The 21,575-nt window shown below is 40.7% G+C and overlaps 1 long non-coding RNA gene across 2 annotated transcripts in view; it reads left to right on the top strand.

Moving 5' to 3' along the window:
• LOC115572230 (uncharacterized) overlaps positions 1 to 21,575 on the top strand; it is a 76,378-nt gene that overhangs the window by 10,086 nt on the left and 44,717 nt on the right. The window contains exon 2 of one of the 2 annotated variants that reach the window (XR_003982057.1): positions 18,872 to 18,950. The exons of the other annotated variant lie outside the window; for it this stretch is intronic. This is a non-coding gene — a long non-coding RNA (uncharacterized LOC115572230). The remainder of the gene's footprint in view (positions 1 to 18,871; positions 18,951 to 21,575) is intronic. 2 annotated transcript variants of the gene reach the window in all.

Genomic DNA, 21,575 nt, shown 5'->3' with positions numbered 1-21,575 from the left:
CACATACACATTCATACCCTGGCGACAGAGGTTGCCATGCAAGGTTATATTGTATCCATGCATTTATTGTAACTAAAATGCATGCTTATCTGTGGTCATGAAAGGCTCAGATGTCAAGAGCCATTCACATTATTATATGCTCCACAAGGTCTTGCTGCTATAATTTTGATTATCAGTGGAATAATATGGAACAATAGCAGCTTGTTATTTCGCTCCTCCCCAGAATTGTAGGATGGTGCTTCCTGTGAGCACCGTCTGTACATCCTGCCAGCCCTGTGCCTTAATTGACTTCTAAAGAGAAACTGTCAATCATTTTGATTCTCTGTCACTCCATACGCACTGTTGCAATAACGACTCAGGAGAACTATAAATACGCCTCTGTTTGGAATCAGCAACTATTCCCAACTACACCCTCTGATGTTCATATACCTTCCCGGTTTTACTTGCCACCCCCAAACCATCTGCTGTCAGACATTGGTAATTAGTTTTATGGTGTTCTTGGCCGCCAGAGTATGGCTTCACGATAATTACCCTTTTATTGTTTTGTATTCCATTGTTAATGTTGTTGTTTCGTGGCTTGTCCTAATTAAAAGTTTGGAGCTTTGCAGAATTAACACAGGCTGCCCTTTTTGTCCTTCTAAATTGCTTATCCCGCAAAGCTAACTTTAAAGGGATATGATGGATGGAGCATGGGACAAGAGCAGATATGCCGTGGGATGGTAAAGTGTCTAGGTAATGAAATAGACAAAATCCCTGGCAACGCAATGCACAAGAGTTTCCGTTACCACAAGCTGTAATGACCACGATGTTTCCAGGTTGCTCTCCGAGGGGAAACTATTGTATCATTACTATTTTTCTCCAAAAGTCTTGTCTTACAAACCCACCAAAGTATTTCAGGTGCTGAAAAACAACCTGTGTCTCCCCTCTACAGATTTCTTTGACATTCCTTTATTTCCTCCCGCTCTGCAATCCCCTGGGTAGAGCACAAGTCAATATTCGCCCTGCATCTCTCACCGTGCTGTTTGTTTTTAATGGCTTTTAAGTTGACAGGCGGTCGGAGCTGGCTTTCTTAGGGGCCCAAATGTGTTGTCTGAGAGGTCTCTGGTGCCGAGCTTTGGTCATCGTCGCAGCCAAATCCACTTACATACAACCCAATAAGCTCTCACATTCAACAGCACACATTAACCTGGAGTAAAAGCTCTCTAGATTAAATGGAGGACTTGACCGAGAGAGGAGACTCATCTGGTATCGACCGACACAAACCCCATCTTGATTCTTCGTTGATTCAGTCACTCAGATATCTATTTTGATATTTCTGCTTTCTTATACTTTTATGCATTACCTCATGAGTACTGTTAGAAGCTGTCCGTGCGGGCGTACAAAGTGCAAACCTTGCAGGAGTTGCAGATGACAAACTATAACTTGTTTAACTCAAAACAGTGGTGATATCTACATGGACATTAATACTTCTGACTGACATTAATTGTATCTAGAGCTGTCCCAAACGATTATTTTTCAAACGATTAATCTAGCGATTATTTTTTCGATTAGTCGACTAATCTAACGATTAATTTAACGTTAAATGACCAAACAAAAGTAACGTAGTAACTCTAACTGTCATTGGTAACTTATATGAGGAAAACAATACCGCAGTTGTAGGCGGAGCAGCGTCTGTCCTCCCGCCTGTCCTCCCGCCTGTCCTACCGCCTGTCCTACCGACTCTTTGTCACATTTCTGCCTGAAAAACAGTGTCTGTCACCGGCAAAAACCTTTAACTCACTCAAGTGGTTGTGTTGATAGATGGTCAGCCCTACCGACTGAGACTTTAGTGAACTTTCCCCCAGAAAACAGCCTCCGTCCCCGCAAGTGACATAGTCAGGCAGCGACCTGTTTACTGATGGCGATTATGTAATAATGTAATTTAGCACGAAAAACTTAACTCTTTCACCTTCCAGGATGTTTAGGGGGTCTACCGTCACGTCTCTTTAGGAGCGGCAGCGCAGCTTTCTGTGTGAATTACATGGCGGTTCATCTTTATTCCAGCGGTGCTTCGCTCTGTGCGATTGACCAACGGCGGAGAATTGATGAACCGCTGCTGCGGCGTTAATGCAGCGTCTCTGTGTGAGAGAGGCTATTCTCAGCCTCCGCAGGTACTACCACTTCCTGTTTGGGACGATGCGTCGACGCAAATTATTCATGTCGACGAATTTATGTCGTCGATTACGTTGACTATGTCGACGCGTCGTCCCAGCCCTAATTGTATCTTCACTTCTCACAGTAGTGTCGTTCATAGTTAAAATGAACCAAACTTGAGAATGTTTGTTTAAAAAGCAATCAAAAATTAATGGAATTCATCACCAGAATGTGAAGAAATAACAGTGTTGACTTTATGTCAAAGATGTCTTCGTATTGAGCTGCAGAGAGATCTACTAGCATGCTTATAAGCTAGCCCAGCCCTTCCTATCTTGCAATACCATTATGTACCTCAAGAGACGATGGTGAGTCACTGTAATGTCCGGTCTCCCCTAACTCCGATCAAGTGGCTAGCTTGCGCGCTAAAATAAGAGGACATTGCAGAAGCGCCTAAATATGCAGTTGTCTGAGCGGCCACTTGAGGCTGGGTCTAAGAGCGAGTCAGTCCCCATAGAACACCATATTAACATTACAGAAGAAACTCAGTAAAGTGCATATCTCCAACAAGGCCCCAACAGTCCCCTTTTGTAACTGCCACCTAAATACGGCAGATAACAGCCACCTCTTTGCCCAGTTTTGGATTAGCCCGGAGTTGAGCGGAGTCACTACAATGATGTTGAAGTTACTGTCCTTGGTTTGACCGTTTTAAAAAACACAGTAGTTAGGGAATGTACCAGTAAATGCAGTGATGGCTGAAGCTCTCCGCAAGCCAAGACCATTATCACCACCATCACCTCACTCCCAGCAAAAAAAACACTTTTAGCAGCAAAGAAAAGAAGTGATAGAAATGGAAGAAAAGCAAGCATTAACTCTGGTGTTGCCTCCAACAGCTGGAGACGGCTCTCAGCGTGTGATAAAGGGAGGATGTTTGATGTTGATCTCGCAGCATTTCTTCTCAGCTGATTATAAAACAGCTGTTAATGCTGACGTCGGGTAGCTAGGGACTGTGTTGCTCACGGTAGGGGTGGACTCCCCAATTTTCTCATGATATGCTGCAATCAATTTGTTTGGAGTGTTCGTTCAACCAGTGCCCAATCCTTAAGTATAACACCTTTAACGAGGAAGATGTTGCATTGTACAATACTTTACTATGTGTCACTGTGAAAATTTTTTTCCCCAGCTCTGTATATTTTCTCGATTATTAAATGACAGACTCTATTTCCATTTCGCTTTCAGCCTCCCTTTTAACACAATTGCATGCCATCGGCAGTATGCTGTGAAGCAGTCAGGGGTATGTGTGATACAGCCTCAATGACTGATTACTACATCTTTAACTCCCAGTTTAACTAGAACTTTGGGAAAGCAATCATAACATATTTTTCCTTTTCATTTTTTATCTGGCTTGGTCTCCTGCTGTCTCCCACTCTTATGTTCTGCAAATAAAAAAAAAACAGTGCAATACGTCCGTAAGAAAAACAGTATTTTCTCTGACCTAAAATAAAGTAAGTGCATGTGGTGCGCTGGAAATATTAAAGCTATATTTCCTCTTCTTCCTGTAACACCGAAAGTCATTAGTACATTATTTTGTCTAAATGGGTTGAGATCCACACTTTTTAACTGTGACATGATGATTGAGGCAGTCAGCTGTCACTTGTACTTCATGTCAAGACAAACCTCAGCGATCCTGGAGTCAGTAAAATATTTATCTTTTTTTGCCATTTTATCCACTAAAATATTAAAATGAGCAGCACAGAGTGAAAGTTTCCCGAATCAGTCGCGGACTCAGGAAGTTTGATGAGCAGGGCTGGAAAACAATAAAGAAGGGCACGAGCTGTATAGGATGGGGCACCAGCGTGCAGACAGTTGTGATGGATGTAGTGAAGAGAGGGCTCTTCACCACATTTTGTTCAGTAGAAAGGCATCCCAGAGGGCACTTAATCATGTTCTATCCGCCACAGTAGCATCCAAGACATCACTTTTTTAACATAGGGGACTATCGCACCCCCTGCATCCCCCCAGAGTCCACCAGTGGCTAGAAGTGTCTGTACCAGCGTATGATTAGCAACCACATACAAACCTCTCTACTCTTAAGGAATGTCCGCCAGTTATTATGATTCAATTGTAGCAATGTATGTCACAAAATAATAAATGGTAAATGTTAATAAATCATAACTGGAGCCTACTCTGAGAAATTAAATCATTTATTTAGAATCCCTTTTCGACCTTCTGTGAATTTGATCCCGGAACCTCAACACAAATTTATTATAAGATTCCTGAAGGTTGGTTTTAAATTAAAGTTTGTTTCCTCCTCTCTCTATTGAACAGGAAAACATGAATTTATTTGATCATTTTCAGCTAATTTTCCCCCACAAGCCTCTTTTCCCCTAATTACCTGACTTTTAAATTTGTTTTTACATTACTCCCAATCCTTCAGCCTAAATGTCACAGCATAACATATTTACACTGGCTAATGACCTGTGCTGACAAGAGAGAGAGAAGGGTTGGGGGGTGGGGCGCAGCTATCTCTTTATTTAACACACGGAGAGTAATGATTTGCACGCAGAGGGGGCTCCGGTGAGGGCTGGACATCTCAGTCTGTGTCCTTTTTAATAGGGCCTGTCTCCAGTGATTAGGGATTGTTGACAGGGGGAAGTTGTAGTGCCGAGCAGCAGACGGAGCGCTCAGTTTCTCCTTTCCATTTATTACCACCTTCCCAATCTGTGCTCACCAGAAAATTACTACCCTGCGCACGAGCACAAACGAAACACGCACACACGTACTTCTGCTCATTATGTCAGATATCAGATGGTGAAACCAACATTGTCAAGTCATGGGGGAGAGCAGGGGCTGCCTTTCCTCCCACGCCTTTCCGAAAAACTTCTGGGTCTCAGGGCCACACACTCCAGCTCTCTCATCATTACACCCCGGTTCACAGCACAGCATCAGTACTTTTTCTATCCTGCACCAGGCTGGAGCCAAACTAATTAGCCTGTCATCTCTATTCTCTTGTCTTTCAGGCTGCTGGATTTTCTGTGATTAGTTTCTTCCATGTCATTTTCTAAAATGGTTCATAGGCCACAAACTCTTTCTGTCTAAATTAATCAACAGTGTCCTTTCTTCTTCTGGTTAGAAAAAAAAAAAAAGACTCAGACCTTGAGCTAATTGTAAGGAGATGGCTCTTTCTCAAAGTCTTTTCCAATCCCATAGACAAAGAAGCCTAATTCTCTTTTTCGGATCACGGCCCCGGCTGTGTCAGCCAGCTCCCCTTTTTCCCGCCCTCCCCCACGCCTCTGGAGATCAAACCCAGGTTCACCCAGGGCTTATGACACTTTGACACCAGAGGTTGTAGTTGACCTACACTTTTGACCCATGCTTGTACACAAACTGTACAATGGTAATTCTGCAGGCAATGCATTCTGAATAGCTATAGCTTCCTCTGGGCTGTCGGAGGCTAAATTAATCTGTACGAAAGTCGAGGATAACTAATGGGCAACCTGGACGAATAATACAATAAGAGCTCCCTTATTCCACAGTAATTCAAGCACACAAGGCGTATTTGATTACATATTCCTGCCAAATGCATACTCATCCTCATATGCAAAAGGAGACCTAATGGCATACTAATGCACAGTGTTAGCCATTATGCATGATGCGTTTCAGCCTAAGCTACCATGAAAGCCAATCAAACCATAGCCCTCCAAATTCCACAGTGTGCCTTATTTTTAACAGTTTTTTTCCTCTGAAATCAGCAATTAATTGCAAGGAGTTAATTGCAGACTGAACTGCAGATGACCTGTGCTGCTCTGTTGCTGCAGTGTGTATACCCTGAGAGAAGAGTGTAATAGATGTACAGGGGAGGAGGGATGTGCTGAGAGGATTAGTCCAGGCTCTTTTGTGGCAACTAAAGCCAGCATGTGATTTTTGCAGATAACACCTGACCACGATAAAGAAAAATATATACTTTATGGTTGTATACGTCAGTATGGACAGAAGTTAAGGCCCCAATAGCCTCTCTCTTCAAAGGAACTCTAAGCTCCAGAAATTCGACCCAGCTTTGTCACTATCCATCATACATGGTCATTAACCTGTGACACGTGGCAGCCATCTACCAATCATCCCACGTCATAAATCACTTTGTTCCACGAAACAATGCCATTTCTGCACAATGCAATCCCACATGGGAGCAGAGAAATCATAGCAGGCGGTCACATCACTGGATGAATGTGGCCAAGGAGCTTCTGCTCGTCACATGGTGACGACGGTTGAATAACCAGCTCAAGCGCATGAGCCCACATTAGTTGATATGGGCTGGCCTGTGTGCATGCTAGCTCTGGTCTAAATCGGCTATGATTATAACTAATGGCCATAATGATGTACATTTTCTCCCCAGCAGGACAGTGCAATTAGGATCAGGCGAATTTAGTAGCTCCTCAGGCAGTCCCCAAACCCTCTTTCTCTTGGTCTTTGAGCCATGCATTTGTGCACATATACAGTATGTGTGTGTGTGTGTGTGTGTGTGTGTGTGTGTGTGTGTGTGTGTGTGTGTGTGTGTGTGTGTTAGACAGAGGGAGAGAGAGTCTGCATTGCTGTGTATATCCAGTGAGAAAACTTGCTTTACTTTTAGGTGTGTTCATTGATCAATAAAGCCCAGTCCAAATTAAACATTTTTAAAGCTAATAGATCTAGATTTGGATCTGCATCAAATTGTACTTACTCATAGTTACAAGCCATGAAAATACACCTGATTTTTATTATAATCCGTGCGTTATTCCCAAAGAAAGAAATAAAAATGTCTGAAAATGTTTTGCAATATTAAAGGTGCTATATGTTAGTTTCAGTTTAAAAAAAAGAAATCACAAATTAACCACAATGATCAACAACGGAATGTGAAGAAATAATAGTATAATAGAAATAATTATGTTGTTTTTAATTTGTTGCATAGATGTCGACCGAAGATAACATGCTGACCAGCTCGCCCCAACCTGTCCTAGTCTAAAGATCCTTTGCTAGCTGCGCTGTTAACTGAGTGAAATAGCTAATGACAGCTACTGTGAACAGCAGTTACCAGTAACTATGGTCATATGCTGCCCCCTATTGGTTGTGAGTATGAATTCAACAGGTTTCTGGTTACGTCCCTTTATCCGGATCGGCACCAGTAGGGTTCATGGGGTCTATTCTGGGCTGACACTCATCCTAAATCCAAGTTTTGCAGAAATATGTCCGTATGCTAGCTGTAAGCCTGCTGAAAAACCAACCAACCAACAAACAAACATGGACGGAAACATATGGCAAACACATTTTGCAAAAACAATACTAATCTCACCTTTTTCCTCATTAAACCACATAAAATAAACAGCAGCTTCATAATAAATGTTTTAGTCTTGAAACTGACATTAATCCGTGTTTGTTAGCGCGGTCGCAGAGGTGTTGATTCTCTATTTTAATTGTGGATGCTGGAGGCTATAATTGCCTCGTGCTGGACTGATGTTGCTCCAACTATTTTAGCGAAAATGGTGGACAACATTACGCATAAGCTCCGGACTTGCACATCAACAGCAAGAGTGAGAAACATGTGCAAACATGTACTGTAAGAATTTCTGCAATTTTGTTGATCATAGACGGCTGCATTATTCATCAAACAAGACTTGCCTCTGGTGAAACTCTCCTCCCCGCAGCTTTCCAAGTTGTTTTTTGTTTGTGCAGCGCTGAAAATCTCTATCACTTAAAATCACATCTGGCTTTCCAGACACTATACATCGCCTCGGGCCATTTGCATCGTTTGAGTGATTCAGATTTTCTTTAGTTTCAATCAATTAAAGTGTTTTTCATAAATGGTCGAACAAACTCTCCCTCTTTAGAGTCGACATACTGCCTTTAACATCAAAAGGGTTTTTGATTTGTTCTTTATATGCTTCTGGTTGCCAGCACAGAGGATGTGCCTTTTTCCCCACTAAGAAAATCTTTTGGGGTTTACTTTCAGCTGTATCTCTTTCCTGCTTTTAGACTTTTGTTCAAATTAAAGAGCACACACATAAACATATTCTCACATGCACACCGGAGATACACACATTGTGCTCGTCAAATCAAGCCACGTCGCCATGGAAACTGGAGTCGAATAAAGAGATTGCCTTAATCACTTGATAAGTAGTACAAACTCTGCTCTCGTCTGGCCAAAGACATTCACGTTCCAATATGATTTCAGATTCACTGTGTGAAATATGTGAAGCCATTTCATTCTATTACCCAGTGTTATACATGGCGACATCTGGGACAGCTCTCCAATATGTTGTACTCGGGGTTAATTAAAAATGTAATGGTCAAGTCTGTATTTGTAATAGAGCTGACGGGAGCTCATAATTCATTCAGATTGATTAGATATTAAACCACTGGTCTGTACAACCAGTAGTCAGAGATGACTATATGGAACAATTATCCTTGAATCAGTGCTGATGATGTCCACGGCTCTGATTGGGACGTGGATGGAAATCTAAGGAAGCAGTGAAAGCCTGTTGAAGCTCTTATTCACGACTAATCCTTGGGAACGGTGAAATAGATTTCTCTTTTTTAATGATTAGTTCAGTGAATGGATACTTGAAAATCTTAGAAGTGTTAAAAGAAAATACAATTCGATTTGAATTTTTGGGGCAAATGAAAGCAGTGGATAAAGTTCTTAACACAATCTGTATTTTATTGTGTCAGACTCGCGGTATGTGTGTGTGTAGCACAAAGGAATTAAAGCTTTATCTCGAAATGAATGCAGCACCCTTGCAGTGCAGTTCCTGTTATATAATATTCTTTCTAGATATCCATCTTTTGCAGCAGAACGTGGATGTTTCATTTGAGAGAATCAAAGTATCTGCAAGCTGTTGCTTAAGTATTATACAATAAAAATGAGGGCTGATTTGAGAAAAACGCGTAATTAAATTTTATTGAGCAACATTGTGAGTGATATTGTTTTTATTTAATCTGAAGTCCAGGCCTGTATTTGTGTCTGCATAGTAACAAACAAGATATGATTGTAACACGTTTTTATCACAAGCTCATCTTGTTTCTACGTGAATAGAATCATGTAGAAACAAGAATCAGATAACTCATGCATTTGCCGGCTGTCACAGAAATAATAACATCATAGGGGCTGATGAGTTTAGTGTAGAAGCACAACAGATCATGCCGTCAACTTGAGGGTGATGGGGAATTCGTAAAAAAGCTTTTTCTCTTTGCTAAAGAAAAAGTGCAAAAAACAATAATTGCTAGATCCGAGTCCCCAAGCTTTTTAGATTTGACAGATAAATGGGAAAAGGTACGACTGTAACCAGCTGTGAACTTGTACGAACAGTGCGAGCAGCTAACATTTCAACTTCCCCCAGAGTGGTATTGTTCTTGATAATTGGATTGCGTTCTATTTCCGTAGAAACAACTCAGAAAACACTGCGTTTGTTTTTTCAAAATTTCTGTGAAGAAATGATCAACACCACTGGAAAAAATAGAGAAGAAAGAAGCATTTCCACTGAAGAGGTGACGTGAAATTATTGTAATTTTATGTGGACTGATGACATAAAGTATAGCTTCGCGCAAAAAAAAGTAACTACAGCAGCGGTTGCCATCTATGTGGAGTGGGAAGGAGCAGAAGAAAAATGATAAAGAGTGCGAGTCAATTTATTCATTTAGTTTATAAGCGAGGAAAGAAAGTATCTAGGATGGTGCCATAAATTGAGCTTGCATCTTCGCTTTTATGCATGATCATTCAAGAGCCATTACATCAACATTTACTTTCTGTTGATAACTTAAAGCAAAAAAGTTGTCTATTGACAGCTTAAAGCTAGTTTTATAGGAAAATTCACTAAGTTTTATAAGATAGTAATTATCTATCGTAGCATGTTGGCTATTTATGGTAGTAATGAGAAACTACTGAAAGTTCTTAACCCACCAGTAGTTAAAGGTGCAGTATGTAAGAATTTTAGTTTAATAATAACAATAATAATAATGACGATAATTGGAAGAAATCAAAGTTTCGACATCATTTTAAAGATGTATTGTGTTGCAAAGATATCTGCTTAAGTTAGCATGCTAACCAGCTAGCCCCGAGTCGCTTTGTTCCTCAAGAGGTGACAGTCAGATAGTAAACAACCCCAACAATCTGATAATATGACTGCTAATTGCTAGGCTAGCTGAGCTAACTAGCTAATGGCAGCCACAGTTAGCAGCATTTCGCAGTTACTCCCCCTATTTGTTTGAATTTGATACATGGCAAACTCTTACATGTAAGCAAGATAAGCAGCAGTTAATGTTTTTCTAGTGATATGTTGCCCTCTATTTGTTTTATATATGAATTTGAAGGATGGCCAATTCTTACATACTGCACCTTTTAAGCTTAACGTACAGACAAACAAAACAGGCTACCCCTCAGTTCTGGATCACAATTGCACTCTTTAAATCTAAAAATGTTTATTGATTATTTAACGTGTTGTTAAATCTACTCTTTTAATATTGATTATTTGATGAAGCTCTCTGCATTTAGCTGACAAATTTCCCATTTTTTAACAGATACTGCTGGTGATTTTTCCTTGTACTTTTTTGTATGCAAGTGTGAAATGTGTCTCTCATAAGAAGGTAACAATGTGATTTATTGCTTGGTACTGGTGCACAAAGAAAAAACAAAAAATGGCCATGATTGATGTGCCAGTTTCAGGTCCTCTCTACCGATCACTAAAAGAACTACACAAGCTCTGTGTTTTCCCATCCTCGTCCCCCGAGGCGGCACTCTGATGTGGATGAAGTGAAGAATTATCACTGTGGGAAAAGATGGGCACCTGCCTACTGTACCTTGATTTCGTTGTGATTCTTTTTGCATTCTGGGGGTATTTCTCTGCATTAAAGGTGGGAAACGGACAGCAAGAATTTCTCTTTCTCACATGAGCCATATTTTCAGAGCTTTCCCACGATAAGGAATTGATGAATATGAGCTCACACAAAAGCTGATGTGATTCTGCATATTTGTCACCCCTTATTTAAATCATTACCTTTGAAACTTGAATGCAAATATGTAGCAAAGGACAGAATGCATCTATTTCACTTTTTCTTACATTTGAAACACTTGAGAAAAGTGCCTTTATACAGTTTTTAATTTGAACTTTAAAGGCTAATTAATTCTGCAGTAAATGCAATGTGTTCTTTAGCTAAAGGCAAAAGAGAAAATATAATTTATTTTATGAAAACGTTGTCCTCTGTGTCAGTGATTTGGTTGCTAAGGCTGGCAAAGTCTATTCATACTGACTCATGACAAACACATCTCCAGTCAGATCTTGTTTTTGGTAAAAGCTATCATTTCACCCTGTCCGATGCCTGGCATCAAAGAGGGAGAATATTGAGGGAAGAAAACGTCTTTGCCTCATGAACTGAATTGTTATTATGCATACGTGACAGAACTGTATCTTCTCGGTCACTGAACTGGAAGCCGAGAAGCATCTAAAAACAGGCGTTTTGCATGATCATTAAAAACACACACAGCAGTAAACAAACGTGGGGACAGACCTGGTAGTTTCAGAGAAATTCAAATAAAAACTGTCATTCAATCAAGAAGTGAAACACATCTGCGGCACTTGAGCCGTAAGTGGTGATATCTCAATATGACAGAGGAGGAAACACTCCTGCCAATATGCTGCCTATGAACAGGAAATTATTAGAAAATAAATTATGCAAATAAATAAATCTGTCTATCTTCATTTAGAGAAGCAAGAGAGAGCATCAGAAAAAAAAAGATTTTCAGCTAGAAAGCGTCTGAGGTGATACTTTTGGCTTATGGAGAGTCTTAATGTAGTGAACTTATGACTTCTCTAACTTTCTGCTCAGTGATGTACAGAATTTTATGTCTCCATTTTTATATCTCTTGTGAGTTTATCGGCTCTACACAAAAACACCGGGGTTAATGCTTGTTGATTGAGGAAGGTGAATTGAAGTTTTGTTGCTATACACATCATTTCGAGAATCATCTACCCATCTACGACTAAATTAGATTCAACTTTAACAATCCCTGCAGGGAAATTGGGATACGTTGCGTAATGTGTCCTAACTACTCAAATTTGTGGGTGAATAAGGGATTTGTTGACGACGTAATTATGTGAGGAAAGTGGTTTTGTGGTTTTTAATGAACACACACATACACACAATTACTTTTTATATTGAGATCGAGAGCAAATAGAAAATTAAGTTGTAATCTTGAGAAAACAAGATTGCAAACAACCATAATCAGGACGTGGAGTCAAAAATGATACTTGTCCTTATTATAACTGATTGAAAAACTGATTGTAAAACTTAACACTCACAGTTTGAGTACCACACTCTACCCCTGACAGTTCGGATTGGCAGTCACACCTCCCCTTCTTTAATAAGGCATTGACACTCCTGAACCCACAACAAAACGTGTTTTTTTTCTTGTGAAGCAAAAGGGCGCTACACCTTACATTTCGTTGTTCAAGCCTTTTGAAATTAAATGAACCTTGGAACCTTTTGGAACCTTTGGAAACTTTAGCAGACACGTCTACATGTCTTTCTGATGCAGAGCTTGATTTTGACATGTAAAATAACTGAAGTGAATTCTGTTTTAGCTGTAACTTAATTGTGTTTTGATGTAGTGGAAACCTTTTAATCATCACTCACTCAACATTTACAAACGATTATATTGAAATGTCAAGGTAATGAAGTACTTTAAAGTCATTCTTTTCACTTCACACTGCTGTTATCCCTTGAAGGCACTTTTTTTTTCTTACAGTAGGCAGCAACAAAACATAGATAACACAAAAGACTCACCACAGTGAAACACTCTGAAAAACCTGCTGCTGGTCACTGCAAGAGCACCGCCTCTCAGCTTTTAGACAGGAGCCCAAGATAAACCACATGAAAAATACATAACAACCGCGGTCGCTCGTAGTGCCTTTGATATAATGTACCTTTTGTTGCTGCTCAGAAACAGAAAACATATCTCTTATTACTAAAAATATAACCCACTCCCAGGGGCTTTTGAAAGTCTGAAGAGCATTCTGAAGATTTTAGGAATGTTTTTGGCTATTTTCGGCCATCTAAAGATGCAGGCAAAATGCAGTCAACTGACTGATGTTTTTCTCTACAATTGCAGCAAAACAAGTTGATATGTGTAGGTCAGCAGGCACAAGCTTTTTTAGAGTACACCGAAAGTTTTGTGAGGACACAATGAATAAGTCGACATGTGTTTTAAATATCTAAACAACAATGTCTCCTAAGATCTCTACAGTTTGATAAATATATAAAAGATATTGCTTTGTAGAAGCTATCATAAGATACAATAATACTTAATGATTGTTTAAATCCAGAGTACACAGTTCTGACTACCATCAAACTACAACCCGATGATCTACTCAGCCTGTCCTCATGGCAGATTAGATCAAGTGCCCTCCTCTGATTCACGCTCCATGTTTTCAGAGTCGTAGCACTTTTTCCCCCTGAATGACTTTGGATCACCCAGCTGTGCATGCAGTCCCACTCACAGGGTAGAGTACATTCTAGAGGAGACGTCTTTGGTTATGACTTCGGCATGTCATGTACCTTGTAACTAGCTTCACACAGTCCGCACCAGCTCTGCTGTGAACAAAGCAGGAAGCCATCAAAGCCCCCGAGCGAAGGAACTCAAGTATCTTGGGGTCTTGTTCAAGAGTGACAGGAAAGTGGACTGTGAGGTCGACAGGCTGGACGCAGTGAAGAGTGAGCTGAGATGGAAGGCAAGGCTTTCAATTTACCAGACCAGACTTCACCTGAGCTGTGACCAAAAGAAAGAGAATCGCGAATACAATCGGGGAAATAAGTTTCCCTCCGTAGGGTGGCTGGGCTCAGAAATGGAGTGTGGAGCCTGGACATCCGAAAGGAGTAGAGCTGCTGCTCCATCTCGTTGAAAAGGAGCCAGCTGAGGTGGTTTAGGTATCTGATTAGGATGCTTCCTTGCTGCCTCCCTTTGGAGGGGCCCAACCAACAGGGGGTAAACCCTGAGGTAGATCCAGAAATCGCTTGAGGGTTTATGCATCTCATCTGGCCTGGGAAAGCCTCGGGATCCAGCATGAAGAGCTAAAATGTCGCTGGGGATAATAATGTCCGGAATACCCTGATAACACTGCGAGCCCACCCAGGATAAGTGAAGGAGATGGATGGACATCATAGTAACGGCTGCATTTACACAAATGTTATATTTCTCCTCCTCTTCGCTGCAGCGAACACAATACACAGCCTTGAGTAGCCTGACTATTATTCAGCAATCTAAGCTTATCCAAACACTTTACAGCTGACTATAGTGCTCCCAACACCATGTAATTGTCTGTGGCGGTGGCAACGTGCTGGTACTTCTCCCAGACACTCAGCCCCCTCACACAACAAACGCGCTCGACATTGTTATCCACGTTGTTCTCCCAGAAACATACAGCTTCAGAGCAATAAAGGCACCCTCTACATTTGGTTGTGTTGTTTTGGGAACAATGGTATGTGTCGTTTTTCGAGGATGCTGACAGACGTCCCGTTGAGACGTTTACACACGAGGACGTGTTGCATACACTCTACAGGAGTTATAGTTGCAAAAGGGCACAGAAATGTGACTGTAGGTGTTATGTGTCCATATGGTCAGGTTTTTTACATTCATCAAATTGCGTCATAAACCGATGTGCACAGGGAATACATTTTATCTCCTCTTGTCTCTCGTTGTTGTTTGGTTAGCATAATAATGCTTATGAAAGGCGATTACAGGAATATTTCAAGAGTTGGAGATTATGCAGGCCTCGAGGCACACATGAGGACTTTAATACCTTCCTTGCTTCGCTTGTTTTACCCGTACGCTGTATATTTTCACACCCACCATATCGAGACAATTACAATAACAAATAATAATATCAAATAGTAAAGCACGAAGCCGTTAATTGGACACTATGCACTGTATGATGATAGTCATCCTCCTTGAAATGAGCAGTATAACATTTTCCGAATGCAGGTAGACTTATTCATTATCACCCTGGCTCTAAAATCTGTAGCAGAAAGAAAATCCTTCCTCATCCGTTGCCTGATTACTATAGGATTCTCACACCGTTTTCTGATGCCTTCCGGTTACTTGTATCTGTATGCAGTTTTGAAATGCAATTGTCATGAGGTCCTTTCCCATCAAAACGATTTCTGAATCGCTTTAAGCAGAGATGGGTTACGGACAGGGAGCGAGAGAGAAAATAAAATATTTTTGTTTTATTTCAGTGTATTGCAGCTCTTTGTCAATACACTGCCCAGCATCAATCTGTGCAGAATGCAGGAACCTGCATCGCTCATTAACAAAAGACAAGCCACCAATGTGAAGTGAAGGCAAAAATGTTTTATTAACGTCCTTGACAAATATAATGATATAAACCTGGCTACGATTAACCTGCACTCCCTGGTTCCGGTGTCTGAATAGCTTTATTCTGCGGAAATTCTGCCAGTCCAGTTTCCTTTGTAGGCTGTGATACCGCCTGGAGAATAAAGTTATCCGCCGACTCAACAATCGGTTGTTTTGATTGGTATTAGGCCAACGGCGCTGTCAAACTCGGGGATATAAAAGAGAATCAGAAATGATAATCCCACTTACACAAGATTTTAAGTTGTCGAAAGTCCCGGTGATTCTCTAAACTTCACTCACGTGCAGACACCTCGGTGGATGTGCACTACGCCGGGCCTCTGGAGCGCTCACCACAGGGCTTTAACAGCCTGCGCTTTGATGTGTGGTTAGATGGGTAGACATAGGGAGAGAGGGAGAGAGGCAGAGAGCCAGCGAGAGATGGGGGGAGAGAGAGAGAGAGAGAGAGAGAGAGCGCGAGCGAGTGTTAAGTTCAAGGCCAAGTTAGCTCGAATTCACACTTTCAAGCTTCGAGAGCGGCCTTTCAAAGTGGAGAACAGCATTGAGTAAAAGTCACTGGGGATCGCATCAGCACTGTGAAAGTCTAATCACGCCAAAGGTCGTTTTCATAAACCTTTAATTATTGATGTTCAGCGACTGACACTGAGGACAATGAAAACACAGGCAGCTTCGCATTTTTATTTTTTTTTTGCAACCTAAACCAGAGGTATCTGTGTTTGTTCAGAAGTTCGCACGATGCCTCTCAGGTTCACAGCACTTTTATAAGGAGTTTCATGTTGCAGAAGTCTTCAAAAACATTTTTCTTCTTTTGAAATGTTTCTGCTAAAAAAGTCATGAGCAGGGCTAAATCCATATTCCTTTCATATTTATATATAAAAACACATAAACAGTAATAATAAACGAGCAGCAGGCGGTGAAAGACATTCTCTGTGGCTTTGGAAAAAGAAATAAAAAAAATCATGCATCCTCTTTGAAGGCTGAAATTTGTCTTTTCACGTGTACATTTTTCTTTTTCATTTCAACCTCTTTCTTAAGGTCCTTGTAGTGATAGTTGAGGGTGACCTTCATTTAAAAATGATACCGAGATTCAAAGTACAAATAGACAGATCTGCTAGAATACAAACCAAACGGGTCAGCTAAGTTAATCAAAGCATCAAATGTTGAATTAAATATTCTCACATTTGACTGGCTACTGTGACACATGAACAAAAGTTTTACGTGTGAGATTTACATTTTTCACATGTGTATTACACGCTTTCATACACAAAAGGCTTTTTTCACCTGTGGATTAGAATTTCCAAATGAGTAAGCAGTGCACCGCACATGAAATCACATAAAATTTGCTTATTCAAATGTGCATTTCCACATTTTCACATGATTGGATATTTTCTCATATGAACTAAAATTGTAATGTGAAAATAAATTAACATATGAATGAGACATCATTGAGAGTAATTGGCTTTAAAGTATAGAAATGATTAAGTAAGAAATGTGTGAGTCTGTCTGTATGAACTACTCTCAAGAGAACAGCATGCAGACTACTTCACACTTGGCTCAAAGAAGCGCAGTGTTGAATTTGGGAGTGATGTTTGAACATGAGACACACAGTATTGATAACCTTTGAATAAACAGCACACACTGCTCTGTGCAGCAGAAGGGTTTCGGCTCCAGCACTTTGGCTTCTTGACTCTGCAGACTTAAAATCCGAACCCCATTTTGAAATCAGGTTTTGTTTTTCTTCTCTCTAATCTTAAACATGCACACATTACACGATTTTGAAATGATAGCTCATCAAACACACTACGGATAAGGTAGTCATAGCAGAGGGAACAATGCACTACCTCATGTGATCCCTCTCACTCGATCTCATGGGTCATCTGTAGTTATGCACTGCAGTGATAAAAAAAAAAAAAAAAAATCAAAAGCAGTAAGTTTAACAACTCTGGATGAGTGTGGAGAGGATGTCAACACGGGTTTTCTGTTCTTCAGCGAGAACTGGATGTGAGATTTAAAGTTTCCTTTAACAGTTGTACGTTAGCCTAGCGTGAGCCTCGAGGGCAACATTCTTTACCATTGCTTGGCAGCACTGTCAGCTGCTACAGGATGCCTCGAGCATTGATTGTTGTGGTCTGGCTTGGGAAGTACAGATGTAATAGTCGAAATTTGGAATCTTAGAATATCAGACATGTTGGATATTATAGGGGTGGCCCCAGTGAGTCTGCGAGCAGTTCAGGAGGCTTAAGACTGGATCAGTAAGCCCCTCGCAATTGATAATCTGTGCACAGCATCGCAAATGACGCACACACGTAGGCTCTGCTGGGGGATGCAAATAAGTCATGGCAGGTGTATTGCCCAGTATCCATGGAACCACAGTGTCAGGTGTGGTTTTGTTTGATTTAGCTTTTCTCAACAAGCAACAATACCTCAGCCTCAAGCAATGGACCCCTTTTTTTGAACAGCCTGTTTTGAAAGGCTCTGCTCTAGTATAAATGTAAATTAACACATGAGAAAGTTACATTTTAACATGTATAGCACACATTTTCATCCACAATTCTATCACTTTAAACATAAAGCATGACCGCTTGATCACTAGAGCATAAAGAGGTAATGTATGCACAACATAGACAGCGAGGCTGTAGCAATATGTCACTGTAGGACAGGGCGTGCCAAGCTACCCAGATAGGAAATACGAGGAGGGTGATTTTATTTAACAGCTCATTTAGCATTCATGTATAGTACCTTTAGCCCAGGTTCCTAATGGCCTGTATCCCCCAGGATTTGTCAGAAGATGTATGAAAATTCAAATACATCAGCAGGAAGTGCACCCGTCTCTCTCGGCATGGCGTCAGAGCTGCTGGAATTGCAGTAAAAAGTCTGGCACAGGGAGCCTTTAGCTTGTTTTTAGCACTGAGCTGTTGGGCAGCACTTCATCTGAAGGGACATGCGTACAGCTGCCATAATGCTGTCATAACATTAACACACTGACAGGAACATCAATTAAACTCTATGAATGATTATGACTGCTGTGATTAAGTGTCATTTGGTTGATTGGTCACTTGTAATGCCAAGTTTGTTAGAGTCTGTTATGAAGTTCTGACGCAAGTTTAGAAGACATAATCTGTCATGGCAGTCTAACTAATAATGTGTAATCACACTGTCAGACTTTATTATGGTAGTGTCAGCAGTAGTTTCTCTGATTTCAAGTAACGGCAGATTTTGAGAGCTTTATAGATGTTTAATAAATGTAGACTGTCAAATGTACTGACTTTGTAAATACAATGTTATAGCAATTTTGTAAAACGCTGTAGTAATGCTGTAAGTTCTTATCATTTCTTATCATTCTTTTAGCTCATGTATCAGATCAGAACTCTGATTGGCTATTGGATCCCTGTCTTGAGGATGTTGGAACACCCCAGAAGAAGCTATAGTAGGTAGCATCCTTCTATCTATCACTATTCCTAAACTAGCATGAACAGATGTATGATCAATGAGCAAGACAAAAGTTTTTTTTGTTTTTGTTTTTTTTCTCAAGCTGCTTTAAAACTTTGAGCTAATATTTGTCTCAAACAACCTCCTGGGGTGGATTTCACTCTGCATTGAACACTGTAGTTGCATTTTCACTTGCCTTTTTGATATTACCACCAGTCCTGTTAGTGAAACTCTCAAATTGTCGGTTAAGCTGTTGAAATGTTAAAGACACTCTGTAAGCGAGAGTAAATACATTTCTGTTGCCTCCTCCAAACTTGGCTGTGTTTCAGTTGGCTCTATGTCAACTACGGTGTAAGGCTATTTTCTTTTTGCGATTTAAATTGCAGACAAAACTTTTAAAAGCAAGTAAGCAACTGAATTTTTTCTTAATTTTCTAAGGTATAATAGCCTTTTTGTCCGTGTGTTAATGCACAGACACTGGGTAACTTTCAAGATAACTTTTAATCAAAGATTATATTACTGGATTTTATTATCCTTTCAGGGGCAACACATCCTCACGCCTGTACAGGCATTCACAAACACGCACAGCCTTCTCAGACCTTAACATCCTTTGGTCCTCCACTTTTTGCCTCCATGGCCATCCGTTTAATTACATCTTTCAGTTCTCCTAATCTCCCTCACTGTCAGCTTGCCGTGTATTTAAAGGAGCAAAAGTTCAAGGCTATCCTGCTTGTGTTGGCTGCACACATGCAGTACAACAGCAAACACAAGCACACAGGGGTTGAGAAACTCAGCCAATCCCATTAGGAATGAACTCCTCCAGGGCATTGGCCCCCTATCAGACAATCAGTTACCAATGGCTCCTAATGGGTTTACCACAATGTATTACCTGGCACCATCCTACTCTTATTACCCAGTCCGGCTCTCACCAGGAATAATACAAACCATTACGGCATCCTTTGGAAAGCCAGAACTGAGTGAAACCAAGACATCCTTGGCGTTTATCAGATGCTGTCAGTTCATCAGAATCAGAATCAGAATCAGTTTTATTCCCAAGTAAGTTTTCAAATACAAGGACTTTTGTGTGGTCTGTACCTGTAGGTGCTAAACAACAGGTCTTACTTAAAACGATTTTAAAAAATTTAAGCGTAAACCTCCACAAAGGTCCAACACTTCCCTTCAATGCAATCAATCTTATTTTTAATCCGGCCAGATCCAGATTTTTATAAACATCCACATCAAATTGTTCTTGCACATAAATACTGCCTATTTTTAATCATGACCTTTGGATTGTTAGTTGAGAAATTGAAAAATATGTAAAGAATTGCTCACAGACTCGCAATGTTAGAGAAAATGAGAAAAAGCAATCCTGAATTTGTCCCTTTTTTTGGATTGGCATATAATCATTTTGGGGCCTGTTCTGGGCCAATCTAATTTTCATTGAAACTGTTCATCCTGCTGACCAACCAACCAACCAACAATCCAACCAATCAACCAACAATCCATTCAACCAACCACCCACCCAATCCCCATCAACCAACCAACCAGTCAAAAGGAATTGGCTGGAATCATACCCCTCTTGGCGGTGGTAATAACAATTTCCATCGCTTTCAAATGTTAGGAGGAAATATTTTATCTTTTTTGCACTGAAACAAAGCTGTAAGTATGGCAGTGAAGTAACCCTGACAGTGAAAAATCAAAACAGCTGAGAAGCTGTGTGTTACACAAGTCAATAAGCTGTATATTTAATGTCTTCCTGTGAGTGGACTCAAAGTAAGTTAACACAGCACGAGTAAAAATACACCAGTAGGAGCCCAGTACTTGACCGAATCGCAGAGGTTCCCACGGTTCTCACTAGCTGTCTGATAAATGAGAGCACACTGTGGGAGGTTTATTAATCACTAATCACTAAAGCTCAGTGCGTTGCTATAGCAACACTGAGACACAAAATCCTCCTTTGCTTTTACACTGAGCCCACCTGGCTAGTTTTTATAGGACTAGGGGTCAGGCTTTAGCAGCACAAGGCAACAGTGTTTTTTATTGATACAGTGCTCAAAGAATGAGCGAAGGTGTGTGTGTGTGTGTGTGTGTGTGTGTGTGTGTGTGTGTGTGTGCGCGCGCGCGCGCGTGTGTGTCTGTGTGTGTGTGAGTAAAGTTCAGACTGTGCCTCAGGTTTGTGAGCTTAAACCTCTTTTCTCCTTGTGCACATACTGGCAAAATCCCATGTAAGATAAACACCTTCCCTTCCTGACAGATACCACACACTTTGTATCGCAGCCTCAGCTGGTAGAGCGAGAGGCACAAAGGAGAGATGAGCGGTGTGATAATTGTTAACAGCTCATTTAGCATTCATGTAGAGGATGGTTTACTGTGAATTTCAGCTGCTCAAGGGACAGAATAGAACCACCCACCCCTGGTCAATATCAATACATTTGAACACAACTTAGCTCTCTGCAAGAGAGTTTAACTTCTCGCCACAGAAACTGTAATGTAATCTGCCCTCGTCATGTTTCATGATTCCTTTTATGGTCATGAGTTGCTCAGATGTTGATGCCAGCACAGTCAAAACTGACAACTTTTGTGTTGCCGTGTAAAATATTGACAGCTGTAAAGGCTGGTCTAA

Source organism: Sparus aurata, chromosome 21 (assembly GCF_900880675.1).
Source record: "Sparus aurata chromosome 21, fSpaAur1.1, whole genome shotgun sequence".
Taxonomy (NCBI): domain Eukaryota; kingdom Metazoa; phylum Chordata; class Actinopteri; order Spariformes; family Sparidae; genus Sparus; species Sparus aurata.
This window is presented reverse-complemented; position numbering and strand designations above follow the sequence as displayed.